The 12,510-nt window shown below is 42.2% G+C and overlaps 1 protein-coding gene across 1 annotated transcript in view; it reads right to left on the reverse strand.

The window, feature by feature from the left end:
* The window catches only part of SMC1B (structural maintenance of chromosomes 1B), a 3,759,116-nt gene that overhangs the window by 1,058,240 nt on the left and 2,688,366 nt on the right, over nt 1-12,510 (reverse strand). The window lies entirely within an intron of this gene.

Genomic DNA, 12,510 nt, shown 5'->3' on the forward strand with positions numbered 1-12,510 from the left:
ACCTGCATTAACTTAAACAAATGTTAGTGAGTGTATTAGTACATTTATGCTGTATAGTTCCTTAGTCAAACCTCTGTACTGATGAGTACATCACCAGGACTAAACAGCTGTATATTGCTCTTCAGTTAGAGCCCCCCCCCCAACTAAAGTCAATTTTCTTTTGAGAAATACTCAAATCTACAAAATAGCATTTAATTTCCTCTCCTGTTTCATCTGTAACTAACCCCAGCTTTAATTCTATATCCTTTTAAGAATGTCAGAAAATTATACTCTGTGCCCATAACATAGCCTATAACTTAGTGCAAACATACAGTTTAAAATACAGTTAAAATTTCAGTTTAACATATTACAATTTAAGCTAACACTACATACCTACCAAAGCCTAAAGAAACACTTAGAGTCAGTGTTAGCCCGCTTCGCTCGCCCTCGCTGCACTCGGGCTTGCTCCGCGCTCCCCTCCCTGCCCCCTATTCTCACCCGCCCCCACTACTTCTACATTTATTGTAACCCCTAATCACCTGACCAGTAGTCCAACCCTTAATTTCCTAACAACTAGCCCAACCCACTCATCCTATCCCCCCCCACTCCTATTACATCCCACACTGATCCCACTCCCAACACACATTCCCAGACAATACAACTCTACCCTCACACACAACCAACACTTCCTTACAAACAGACCTACCGCTGCACAACTACTATCACACTACCCACACTAGCCCACCCTCTCAGACCCACTCAGACTTCTACATCTGCCCTACAATCTTAAATCTCAAAACTATATATTACTCACTAACAAAAATTACACCATCTCACCACACTAACCTCTGGTGACATTCACCCAAATCCAGGTCCCCTCTCAGCAAGACAAACATCTGACCTGCTAATCCTAAATCTCAACATAAGAAGTATTACCAACAAGCTAACAGACCTACATGCATTCATAGCCCACTACAACCCTGATATACTCGCCATTACAGAAACCTGGCTTAAACCCAGTATCCAAGATGAAGACTTTCTTCCCCCAGGGTATAATACACTTAGATCTGATAGAACAAACAGGAAAGGAGGAGGAGTAGCCATTCTCTTTAAAAACACCCTTAACCTCCAGCTCCTGCACACCACACCACCCACTTTTCAAAATGCTGAAGTCCTATTTTCTGTCCTGTCCATAAGAAACACCAAGAAGATCAATATAATATGCTGCTACATACCTCCAGGCAACAACTCGCTCATAATAGAAGACATCCTACACTGGACAAAGGACAATCTACCTCAGGAAACAATCCTACTAGGAGACCTTAACACTGACTGGGCAGCCTGCAACTCCAGAAGCCCCTCTAGTCATATCAATCTATATGGGTTCTCTCAACTAATTAAAGAACCAACTAGAATAGATGAGAAAACAAAGAGAGAATCCATACTGGACTGGACACTAACCAACTATCCCAAACAAAACTATACAGTAGGCTGTCTCCCAGATGACTTAAGTGATCATCTCCCCACCTTCCTACTCCAGAAACACTCCAATCACCCCAAACCAGTAGTCTACAAATTTGTACGAGATGACCGTAACCTTACCCCACGATACCTAAATACTGTCCTAAGCCACTGCAACTGGGAACCACTATGGACACTCGGGTTAGACCAGGCAGTAGACTACTTCAATACTACCTTCTCTAACATCCTTAACGGTCTAGCACCCAGCAGAAAGATCAGAGTTAAATCCAACTATGCACCCTGGCTAAATAGGGACACCAGAGCCTTACTAAAAGCTAGAGATAAAGCCTGGAAAATCTGGAAAACTGGCAAAACCCCTAGCTCCAGACAATACTATCAACAGCTTAGAAACAAGGCCAAGGCTGAATCCAAAATAAACAAACAAAACTATTTTCTTAGCACCCAAAGGAAATATTCAAATAGTCCACAAAAATTCTGGCATGTCATTAACTCCCTACTAAAGCCAGGCAAAACCACAACCCCAGCACCCATCTCTACTAATAATACCCTAGACATATCTTCTCAATTTAATAACCATTTTACTAAATCCATCTTAGCCCTGTCCAGTGAAATAACCAAAAATAGTCTACCTCAGTCACAACCTAACCTATCCCACACCATCCCCTCTTTCAGCCTATCACCAGTGCCCACCTCAACTATCAAAAAACTCCTCCTAAAACTAAAGCCAACCACACTAGCAGCTGATAACATACCTGCTGCATACCTAAAAATGGCTAGTGACTCCCTATCATATCCTGTCTCCATCCTTATCAACCGCTCCATACTAGAATCCTACATACCCAAACTCTGGAAAGTATCTCACATCATTCCTCTCCATAAAGGAGGGAATTCTTATGAATTCTCCAACTACCGACCTATTGCCATCCTTTTCCCCTTATCCAAAATTCTTGAGAAATGCATCCACTTGCAAGTGATGACATTTCTTAACACACACAATCTACTATCTACCACACAACACGGTTTCCGTCCACATTACAGCACTACCACAGCCCTTCTATCCTTCACTAATTATATAAACCTTCACAGGAATGATAACAAATATGTATCGGCCATTTTCCTAGACCTCTCAAAAGCATTTGATATGGTCTTCCACTCCATTCTACTAGACTCGCTAACATCATGATCCTTCACCTCCTCTACTATAGCCTGGTTCAGAAGCTACTTGTCTGACAGGCAACAATCAGTCCAGTGGAAAGGAACTCTGTCCACACAACTTCCAACCACCATAGGAGTCCCACAGGGCTCTATACTGGGCCCGCTATTGTTCTCTATTTTCACAAATAACCTCAAATGCTCTACACAACATGCCACACTCATACAATATGCGGATGATTCAACCCTGATCTGTTCTGCCTCATCTCCCACCACCCTACATACACTCACTCAATATACCTTTATCTCAGTAGAAAAATGGATATCGGGTATCCAACTAATTCTAAATCCCAAAAAGACAAAACTCCTACTATTTAGCCCTAATAGATAAAAAAAAAAAACTCTCCTTTACCATAACATCTAAGGACGGCACCACCATCTCCCCTTCTAACCACACCAAACTTCTGGGCATTGAAATAGACAATAATCTCCACTTTGATGTTCATATCTCACATACCATAAAACTAGTACACAAAAAACTAGGTTCCCTATACAGGCATAAGTCCTTTCTCTCACAAAAAACAAGAGTCACTCTTGCACAAAGCCACCTCCTCTCAACTCTATTATACGCAGCACCAATCTTTACCCAAATCAGACAGTGTGATCTAGACAAACTAGAATCATGCTACAATAAAATAGCCAAGTTTGCTACTAACTCAACCTATAGAACCCATCACTGTGCTGCACTAAAAGAACTAAAATGGCTTGAGCTACCACAGCTACTTAACTATCACCAGCTGGGCACAGCCTACAATATTCTCAAATATCCTGAAAAAAAACCCTCATTATCCAACCTACTTGCTATCTACAATGCAAACCGGTACCTAAGATCCAGTGAAAAATCTCTCCTCTCCATCACCAAGGCTAACAATAATGCAAGGAAAGCGCTCTACTCCCACACCGTTGCCAGAAATTGGAACTCTCTTCCCCTATCCATGTCCACTGCCCCCTCCACATCCATATTCAAAAACTCTCTCAAATCGCACCTTCTTAGTACCTGGTTATGCCCTTGTATCACGTAACCCTACACATACTACTAAGAACTCCCCAAATTCCTCTCTGATCACATGCTGGAGCTCTGATCCCCTGTAGGCTTGGTCATCTGAAAGGGTACTTTTAACTGTAAAATCTTACTTGATATATTTTCTTTTCTTACCAATGTATGACTGACATTGTCTTTTTACCCATGTTCTATATCTTTTTACCTGGAGTGTTTTTATTAATTCTTGTTATATTACTATGCTCAGCATACATTATGTAACCAGTTTTGTGTATTATGCTGGATGTACTGTATTTGTATAACTTGATGTTGGAGCTTTTCTCCCCGGGCCTTCGCTGAAAATGGACCTGGTCCAGTCGGAATTTCCCGTTTAACAAATGTAAAATAAATAAAATAAAATAAATCAAGACCTTCTGCCCAGACTGGTTGAAACTGTCACCAGTCCAGGGCCAACCAACAAGGTCAGTCACCATCAATAAAGAAAAGAGACCACTGTGGCCCTGGTATTTGGCGTCTAATGGAGGACCCATATTCAGAGGAAACACAGTGGTTGCCAGGAGCCCTAACATATGGTAACCAGTTGAAATGTCTGAACTCCGTTTATCAAGTTCCGTAGTGCTGAGACTGAATGGCCAATAACACAGAGTTAGAGATACTAAGTCTGATTTGGCTATTTCACAGAATATTCCCTTTTCTCGAGAGGTTTGGCAATCCCAGAGTTAGCATATATAAGTTTGAGGGCTGTGGTGGGCTTGCTTTCTATAAAAAAAAAAAAAACTTGTTTAAAGGAGAAGGCTTTTTCTGTGACTCAAACAGAATATGCTGGAGAGACAGATATGTGTCGCACATATGGCCTCTCCTATGGAACAGACTTCCCATCTGTGTGAAACTGAGTTTGTTTATTACCCAGTTTAAGAGCAACTTAGACCAGTGGATGTGCAACAGGAAATTTACACTGGGCCTGGCATGCATGTCCCTTATGGACAGAAGTAGCTTATGAATGCCTGGCCCTAAATATCCTATTTGGATACAGGACATTATTATTCTTTTGGGAAAACGTGGATAGGCTTAGAGGGCACCCTGGGGTCGTTAGCCTAGTAGCTACCTTTGAGAATCTGTAAGAGAGACAGGTCAATGTTCTCTCTTCTTCTGCATTTTTAGTGTTTTTTGGAATGTCAACACTCAGCATTACTGGTGTCAACATTTCCACAGGGAGAAGCAGAACACTGTAAGCTTGTACAAACTTTTGCATTCACTCTCTGGGCAGAAAGGTCCGATCACAACTGTGATGAATGCAATCTTTAACAAGAGTTGACTTTTTCCATTTTATGTAAATTCCCAAAGGCTGTAGGCAAAGTAAGAGTCCAGGCAAGAACCTCTACTAGAGAATACTTTGAAGAAATCACCAGAAGCCAGTCATCCCAGAAAGAGAAGACCAGAAAACACTTCTGCAAAGTCTCTGCTACCACAAGGAATTCAAAGGGCAGCACCCTCCACTGGAAATCATATCATCATAATGACAACTAAGACCTTCCCTGTGAGGCTCTGATTTCCTGAAAAGTCAAAAATTATATCCAACACCACCATGCAAAAACCCTGCAGAAGTAGAAGCATTCATAACTGTTGCTCGTCCAGTCAGGATAAAACAGACGAACAGCTGTGGGTTTGGTTCAAGCAGCTAACACATCAGGAATAATGCTTTGTAACTTAAACTTAAATAAACCTCCCTGGACTACATGAAAAGAGACATAGAGGAGCTCTCTGATTATGTAGCCCAGGCAGGTATGACCCTGACCCAGAGCAGTATCCTTCCTTCACCACGAATGATGCCACAATATAGTGACAAGATGATCAGCTTTAACAATTGGCTTAATTTCTGGTGTCATTCAAAGGGGATCCAGTGTCTGTCTGCTTGGGATGACATGCTTGACAAGCCACGCTGCTTCGCAAGGGACGGCTTGCACCTGTCACCCCTGGGATTCCGGATATTGGCTAAGGCTCTTGCCACCCCCATAGTGCCTTTTTTAGGCAAGACTCAAATTCTAAACCTACCACCCTAGAAAACAAAAACGGGAAGAAACTAAGGGTAATGCTGCTCAATGCCAGAAGTCTAAATCTCAAAATGCACGCACTCGAGGCCCTTCTCAGTATGGAGAACATCGGTGTCTGTGCTGTGACTGAAACCGGGTTCAAGGCTCATGAGAGCACCCCGGCACTATCAGGTTTTACCTCATATCATGCGTTCCGGCCCCAAAACCCAGACCATACCACAAAAGGAGGGGGTGTATCCATATTCATCAAGGATACCCACACCTCCAGGTTGGTGGCTACGCATGAAGCATCGGAAACCATCCAGGTGCAATTAACCATAGGCAAAACTGCTCTACAATTTGTAGCATGCTACAGGCCACCCTCTCAAACTCAGGAAACCCACACAGCCTTCCTGAAGACACTGGAGGGTATAAATGTATCACCAAACACCATCATATTGGGTGACTTCAACTACCAGAATATAGACTGGGAACATTACTCAAGCCCCAACTTTCTAGCCCAAAGGTTCCTGGAGTTCATAAATTCAAATGCCATGGAACAACTAGTCACCGTCCCCACAAGAGGAGAAAATATACTAGATCTCATCATCACAAACATGGGGACAAAATGCTCCACACTGGAAGTATATCCCTCTTTGGTGAGATCAGATCATAAACTAATCTCACTAGAAATCCACATCCCGCCCCCACCCCAAACAAAAAAGACCACAGTGAAGAACTTCTCTAAAGCAAACTTCACAATACTCAAGACAGGTGTGGTATCCTTCAAGGCCCCCGAGCCAATGGAAACCACAACCCAAGCTGCGGAAGCCCTTACAAATGCCTTCTATGAACACCTTCAGGACTGCATGGATCAGGCAATCCCAAATAAAACCAAGACTCTTTCCACCAAGGGCAAACGTCCAGTCTGGTGGACCCCAGCCATAAACAAACTTTACAATAAGAGGAGAAAGCTATTACATGATAGAGCAAAATCCCAAAAAGGGAAGGCATCTTTGATCAGTACTAGCAAGAAACTACGATCCCTCATAAAATCATCCAAGGCCAACTTTGAGAAAAAATTGCCATAGATTCAAAAGACAATCATAAGGCCTTCTTCAGCTATGTCAGAAACCTGGGTGGAAACTCCCAGATATGCTCAGAATTAGTCCAAAATGATACAAAAATCACTGAACCCACAGACATTGCCAACATACTGGCAGACAGGTTCAGCAAACTTCACCCCTCAAAAGGAGAGATAACTATCCCAACAGAGTGTAGCCTCCCAGACATCTCAAATGCGCAGGTGAAAGCTGCTCTCTCTAAAGCTAAAAACACAGCATCAATGGGACCGGATGGTGTCCCCAGCTGTGTGCTACATGAACTCAATGAAGAACTAAACCCGCACATAAGGCAGCTGTTTAATCTTAGCCTTACCACAGGATATGTGCCCAAGGAGTGGCGTACGGCAACTGTGGTCCCACTCCACAAAGGCGGTGCCTCTACGGACCCTGGTAATTACTGCCCCATAAGCTTAACAAGCCTGGTCTGCAAAGCTATGGAGAGGATCATAATGGAACTCATAAACAAGGACATAGGGGACTTGCAGACCTTGGACCCAACCCAGTTTGGCTTTGTCAAGGGCAGATCGTGCCTTTTGAACTTGGTCGACTTCTTTGAAACAGTTACCAAGGCCATTGATGAGGGAAAGGCAGTCCATACAGCCTACCTTGACCTTGCAAAAGCTTTCGACACAATACCCCACTCGGGTATCATAGAGAAACTTACTAGCTTAAATGTAAACCCATATGTCACAAGATGGGTTGCAAACTGGCTAAAGGACAGAACCCACAGGGTTAGAGTAGCTGGAGCCATGTCAGACTCCAAGCCGGTTACAAGTGGTGTCCCACAGGGCTCAGTCCTTGGCCCCCTATTGTTCGGCATCTACTTCTCAGAAGTACAGGCAAACATAGGAGGACTATGGCTGACAAAGTTTGCGGATGACTGCAAACTGGGTGCCATAGTGGATAGTACATCGGACACAGACATCCTTCAGAGGGGTCTCACGGAAACTGATAGCTGGTGCCAGAGCCATGGCCTGAAGTTAAACGCAAAAAAGTGTATAGTCATATCCTTCGGGAAAAAACAGGTAACCCCAAGCTACCATATAGGTGGCAACCCACTAAGCACAGAAGAGGTTATCAGGGACCTGGGTACCCAGGTTGACAGTGGCCTCTCGTTTGACACTCATGTTGCTAAAGTGGTTCAAAAGACCTTCTACATTGCCCATCTGATCATGAAGGGATTCACATCCAGATCTAGTGAGGTCATTGTTCCCCTGTACTCTTCACTTATCAGACCAATGATCGAGTACAATGCCCCATTCGGGATGTATCTCACCCGACACCTGCAGCAATTGGAGAGACCCCAAAAGTTCCTCACCAAAAGGATAAAGGGACTCCAAAACCTGTCATATACTGCCAGACTGAAGAAACTCCAACTCTATTCAGTTGCAAACCGTCTGCTCAGAGGTGACCTGTGCCTGACATACAAGGCCATGACCAACCCGGAATTAATGGACATGCTCCACCTCAAAAAATCCAAATCCACCGGAACCACTAGAGCAAGTGACTTAAACCTTAGCACGGATATAAATAAGACGTGCTGGAGGGATAGATTTATCACCCAGAGACTCCCCATGCTGTGGAATAAAATCCTGGTCCATGTGAGGCAGAGCACCTCGCTGGCTCTGTTCAAGAGAAATCTTGACCGGTGGATGGGAGATCGTAGGTTTACCCCGGGAATCATCTCTGTGTCACTGCTGAACAGAGGCACAACAAACTAATGGGCACATTATTTCTAACATAAGGGGTGGCGTAAGCCACATAACTTTGGGCTAGGCTTATAAATGCCTTAGGGCAGATAGCCTAGTATAAACCTATGAACCTATAAGCAGACTGACTACTACACTTATACATGTTAACACTCTGGCTGTTCTCTCAAAATGGCATTGCTGCCTGCATGTACTCACTATTTATGTGCAAATGCCTACATCTGGAAATGTTTCTTAAAGTTACACACACACGCTCTGTTCTACATCCTCCCTCTATGAGAAATACATCATATACCAAATAAGAGTATTCAATGGCATGCAATTACACAGAAATTATTTTGGACATGAAATTACACAGAACTAATTCTTCGACATGCAATTATACAAGATCAGACAAATATAAAACAAGTCCAGGTTGCTGTGTATTTTGCACTAGGTCTAGAAATATGACCGGATCGTGTAACATAAAAGTCAGAATTGGATATATCAATGAGGACTGTCTGCAAGGAATGCTCAACTTTGGGGACAACTGGATCATCGTCAGGAATGGGAGTGGAAACTGAGACGTTCTTCAGTATGAACATTGTCAGGGTTGCTCTGAGATGTAGACTCTGCATTACAGGTATGATGCTGCAATATCGTTTCTGACACAGGAAGAAGATGCCTGTGGTTTCTCCTGTATTCTACACACTCAGATTCCACTAAGTAGGATCTCGGCTCGGCACATATGCCTCTTAATTGACCAATTTGATCAAAGCCTTTCGCAGTTTGCATCCTCACTCTCTCTTCTTCTTTTAATGGACGAAGACATCTGCTCATTTTATCATAGCTGGACTTCTGTAAGGAATGCTTCTTAAAGAGTTAGATTTTCATTGCTCTGTTGTTTTTAGTATTAGGCACCAATAAACTAGAACTGATAGGCAAGGTTGTACTGGTTTACCTAGATAGAAGTCACTGAGCAGTCGAGCCAAGTAGGTTGTCACGGGATGTATTTCTGAGAGTAAGTAAATTCACAATGATATCAATATTGTCAAGCTTTGACCTCTCTAGTAATTGCTTTGCACTCTGTACTGCACGTGCAGCCAGGCCATCTGACTGTGGGTATTCAGGACCACTAGTAACATGGATAAAGTCCCACTCTTTTGCAAATTTCTGAAACAATTGACAGGTATACTGGGTACTATTGTCAGAAAAAACTTTATGTGGACTACCATGGACTGAGAAATTACATTTCATTTTAGTAATAAGTGTAATGGACGTTAGGTTAAGTAGCAAATCGATTTCAAACCAGTTCAAATAAGAGTCTATCAACATTAAGTACTGCTGATTGTTCCACTCAAATTTGTCAGTCACTACTGTTGTCAAAGGTAGTTCAAGAATCTGACTTAGCTGAAGTGGCTCTTTCTGCAAATGCGGTTTAGTACTATTGCATACTGAACAAGAAGAAAGCACTTTATCAATGACGTTCGATACAGAAGACCAAAATACTAGTCCTCTCACCATTCTTTTGGTAGAATCGGAACCTGGGTGGCCACGATGCAAAAGCTGAATGCATTCATGTTGTAAGGAAGTAGGAACAATAACTTTTGGACCTTTGAAAAATAATACCATCTTCCCGCATCAGCATCTCATCTCTGTATGGAAAATAAGGCTACATTTCTGGTGGTACACAAGACTGCTGTGAAGGCCATCCAACACTGATGACGTGGTAGAGCTTCAGCAAAATTGGATCAGTCTTTGTATGATCTCTCAGTTCATCAAGTCTCGTGGTAGAAATATTACTCACTTTCATGACATCAAAGTCAAAATTCTCTGCATCAAGCTGTTCCATGGTAATTCTGGACGATCTGGAAAAGGTATCAGCCAGATAAAGAAGCCTGCCTTTTGTATAGACCATTTTGAAATTATACTTTTGTAATCTAAGTATCATTCTTTGTAGTCTTGCTGGAGCTGTATGCATAGGCATCTTTAAAATAGTAAATCACAAAGAGAGAAAATAGTCCACAAACCAACAGGCCAAATATAATTTAATAGACAAGGATGTTAGCGCTTTCAAATACAAAACCCTTCTTCAGACATACAGCACAAGACAGTTCACTAAACATTTAAATGTAAATACATCAATCAGATGCTAAAATCCATAAAACAATTAAGAATGAATCTTTCTGAATATAAGGTCTACGCCTATTCAGAATCTGCCTTAAAGGCACCACACCATTGAGTCCTGGATGCCTATTAGCCCCCAATTCAATAATCCATCTAGTTTCACAGTATTCTGTGTAACTGGAGATATTCCCCTTCCTACTGTCACCATTGATTTGTTGTAATGCCTGAAACAAAAAACAATGGCCTGGATAACTCTGTGTGTGTGTAGAGAGCGCATTTCGTTTGTCCTCGAGTCTATTCGCTGACAAATGTCTCAGAATCCCATCCTTGAACGTGCAATTAGTCTTCCCCACATAAAATGAGGGACAGCAGGTACAAGTCACTAGACAGTTAATATTCTTAGATAAACAGGTTACCATGGCTCTAAAAATATATTCCTTCCCTGTTATAGGGTAAATAAAGTTGGATTTCCTACTAATATAGCCCTCCTGTGTTTGCCTGTACTTCTGAGAAATATATGCCGAACAGTAGGGGTCCCAGGACCGAGCCTTGTGGGACACCACTTGTGACTGGTTTAGAGTAAGACCTGCAGCCCGCTATTCTTACCGTGTGAGCTCTGTTTGTAAGACAGTTGGCAACCCATTACTCTCTGAAATAAATGCACTTCGTCAAATAAGGCTCTGTAGTACAAAAACACTTCAAAATCACTGTACTTTGCAAAATCACTCCTGATCAGTGCAAAAAATACTTTGAATAACTGTACTTTGCGAATAAACTGTAAACAGCGGAAGAAACTCAGAGTAAGAAACTCTTCGAAATGAATGCAAAAAAAAAGAAAAAAAAAACTAAGTATTACCTTATCTTATTCTTGTGCTATTCTTCTGTTCCATCAATGTTTTCTAAATTACCTTAATCACCTGTTTTTGTCTAGCAACCTATCTGCATCTGAAGTTTAATGTTCTGTAACTTATTACTTAATACTTTGTGTGTCTAGTCTGTTTTAATGTGGAGCTTTTCTCCCCAGGCCTCTACTGAAAATGGACATATATCCAGCTAGACTAGCCCGGTCAACAAATGTAAAATAAAATAAAATGCATTTTGCAACTAAACTGTACACAGCACAAGAACCTTTCAAAATGTCTGTACTTTGTGAAATAACTCTGTACAGTGTTTCAGCATTAAAGTTGCCGCCTAACAGCAACAGGTTCTCCGGTTCAATTCTCTGCTGGGGTGCCTTCTGTACGGAGTCTGCATGTCCTCCCTGTGGTCGCGTGGGTTTCCTCTGGGTGCTCCGGTTTCCTCCCACATCCCAAAGACATGCTGTAGGTGGATTGGACGCTCTAAATTGGCCCTAGGTGTGAGTGTGTGCATGTGTGTGCCTTCTGTGGAAGGTTGGGCGCCGGGCTTGCAACTCGACACCGTAAAACTCCACTGCCAATCATGAGCGGACAGGTGATCCGCTGTGGCGACCCCTAACTGGGAAAAAGCCGAAAGAAGAAGAAGTGTTTCTTAAAATGGAGGCACTCTGCGAATAATTACACTGTAATAAAGCACACACACTGCAAACACTTTGCATACTCTGAGAGAGATGCTTTGAACAACTCTAGTTATGCTTTGAATAGCTTTGGTTAATGCAAAATAGTTTATGCCCAAACATGGTCTTTTACTAAAAAACATGTAGTCGCCTTGCTCTTTAAGCTTATTTTTGCCCTTTTATTGTACTCATTATACCCATTTAACCTCTTATCATGCTCATTATACTTTTCTTGTGCTCGGTTTATTTTAAACATGCTCGTTATGCAAACCAAAGGTAATTCTGAGCCCCATATAAGTATTTCTGATAGTTTTAACAAATACCGTGGTTTTGA

This window comes from Protopterus annectens, chromosome 11.part0 (genome assembly GCF_019279795.1).
Source record: "Protopterus annectens isolate FY-2018-M chromosome 11.part0, PAN1.0, whole genome shotgun sequence".
NCBI lineage: Eukaryota > Metazoa > Chordata > Ceratodontiformes > Protopteridae > Protopterus > Protopterus annectens.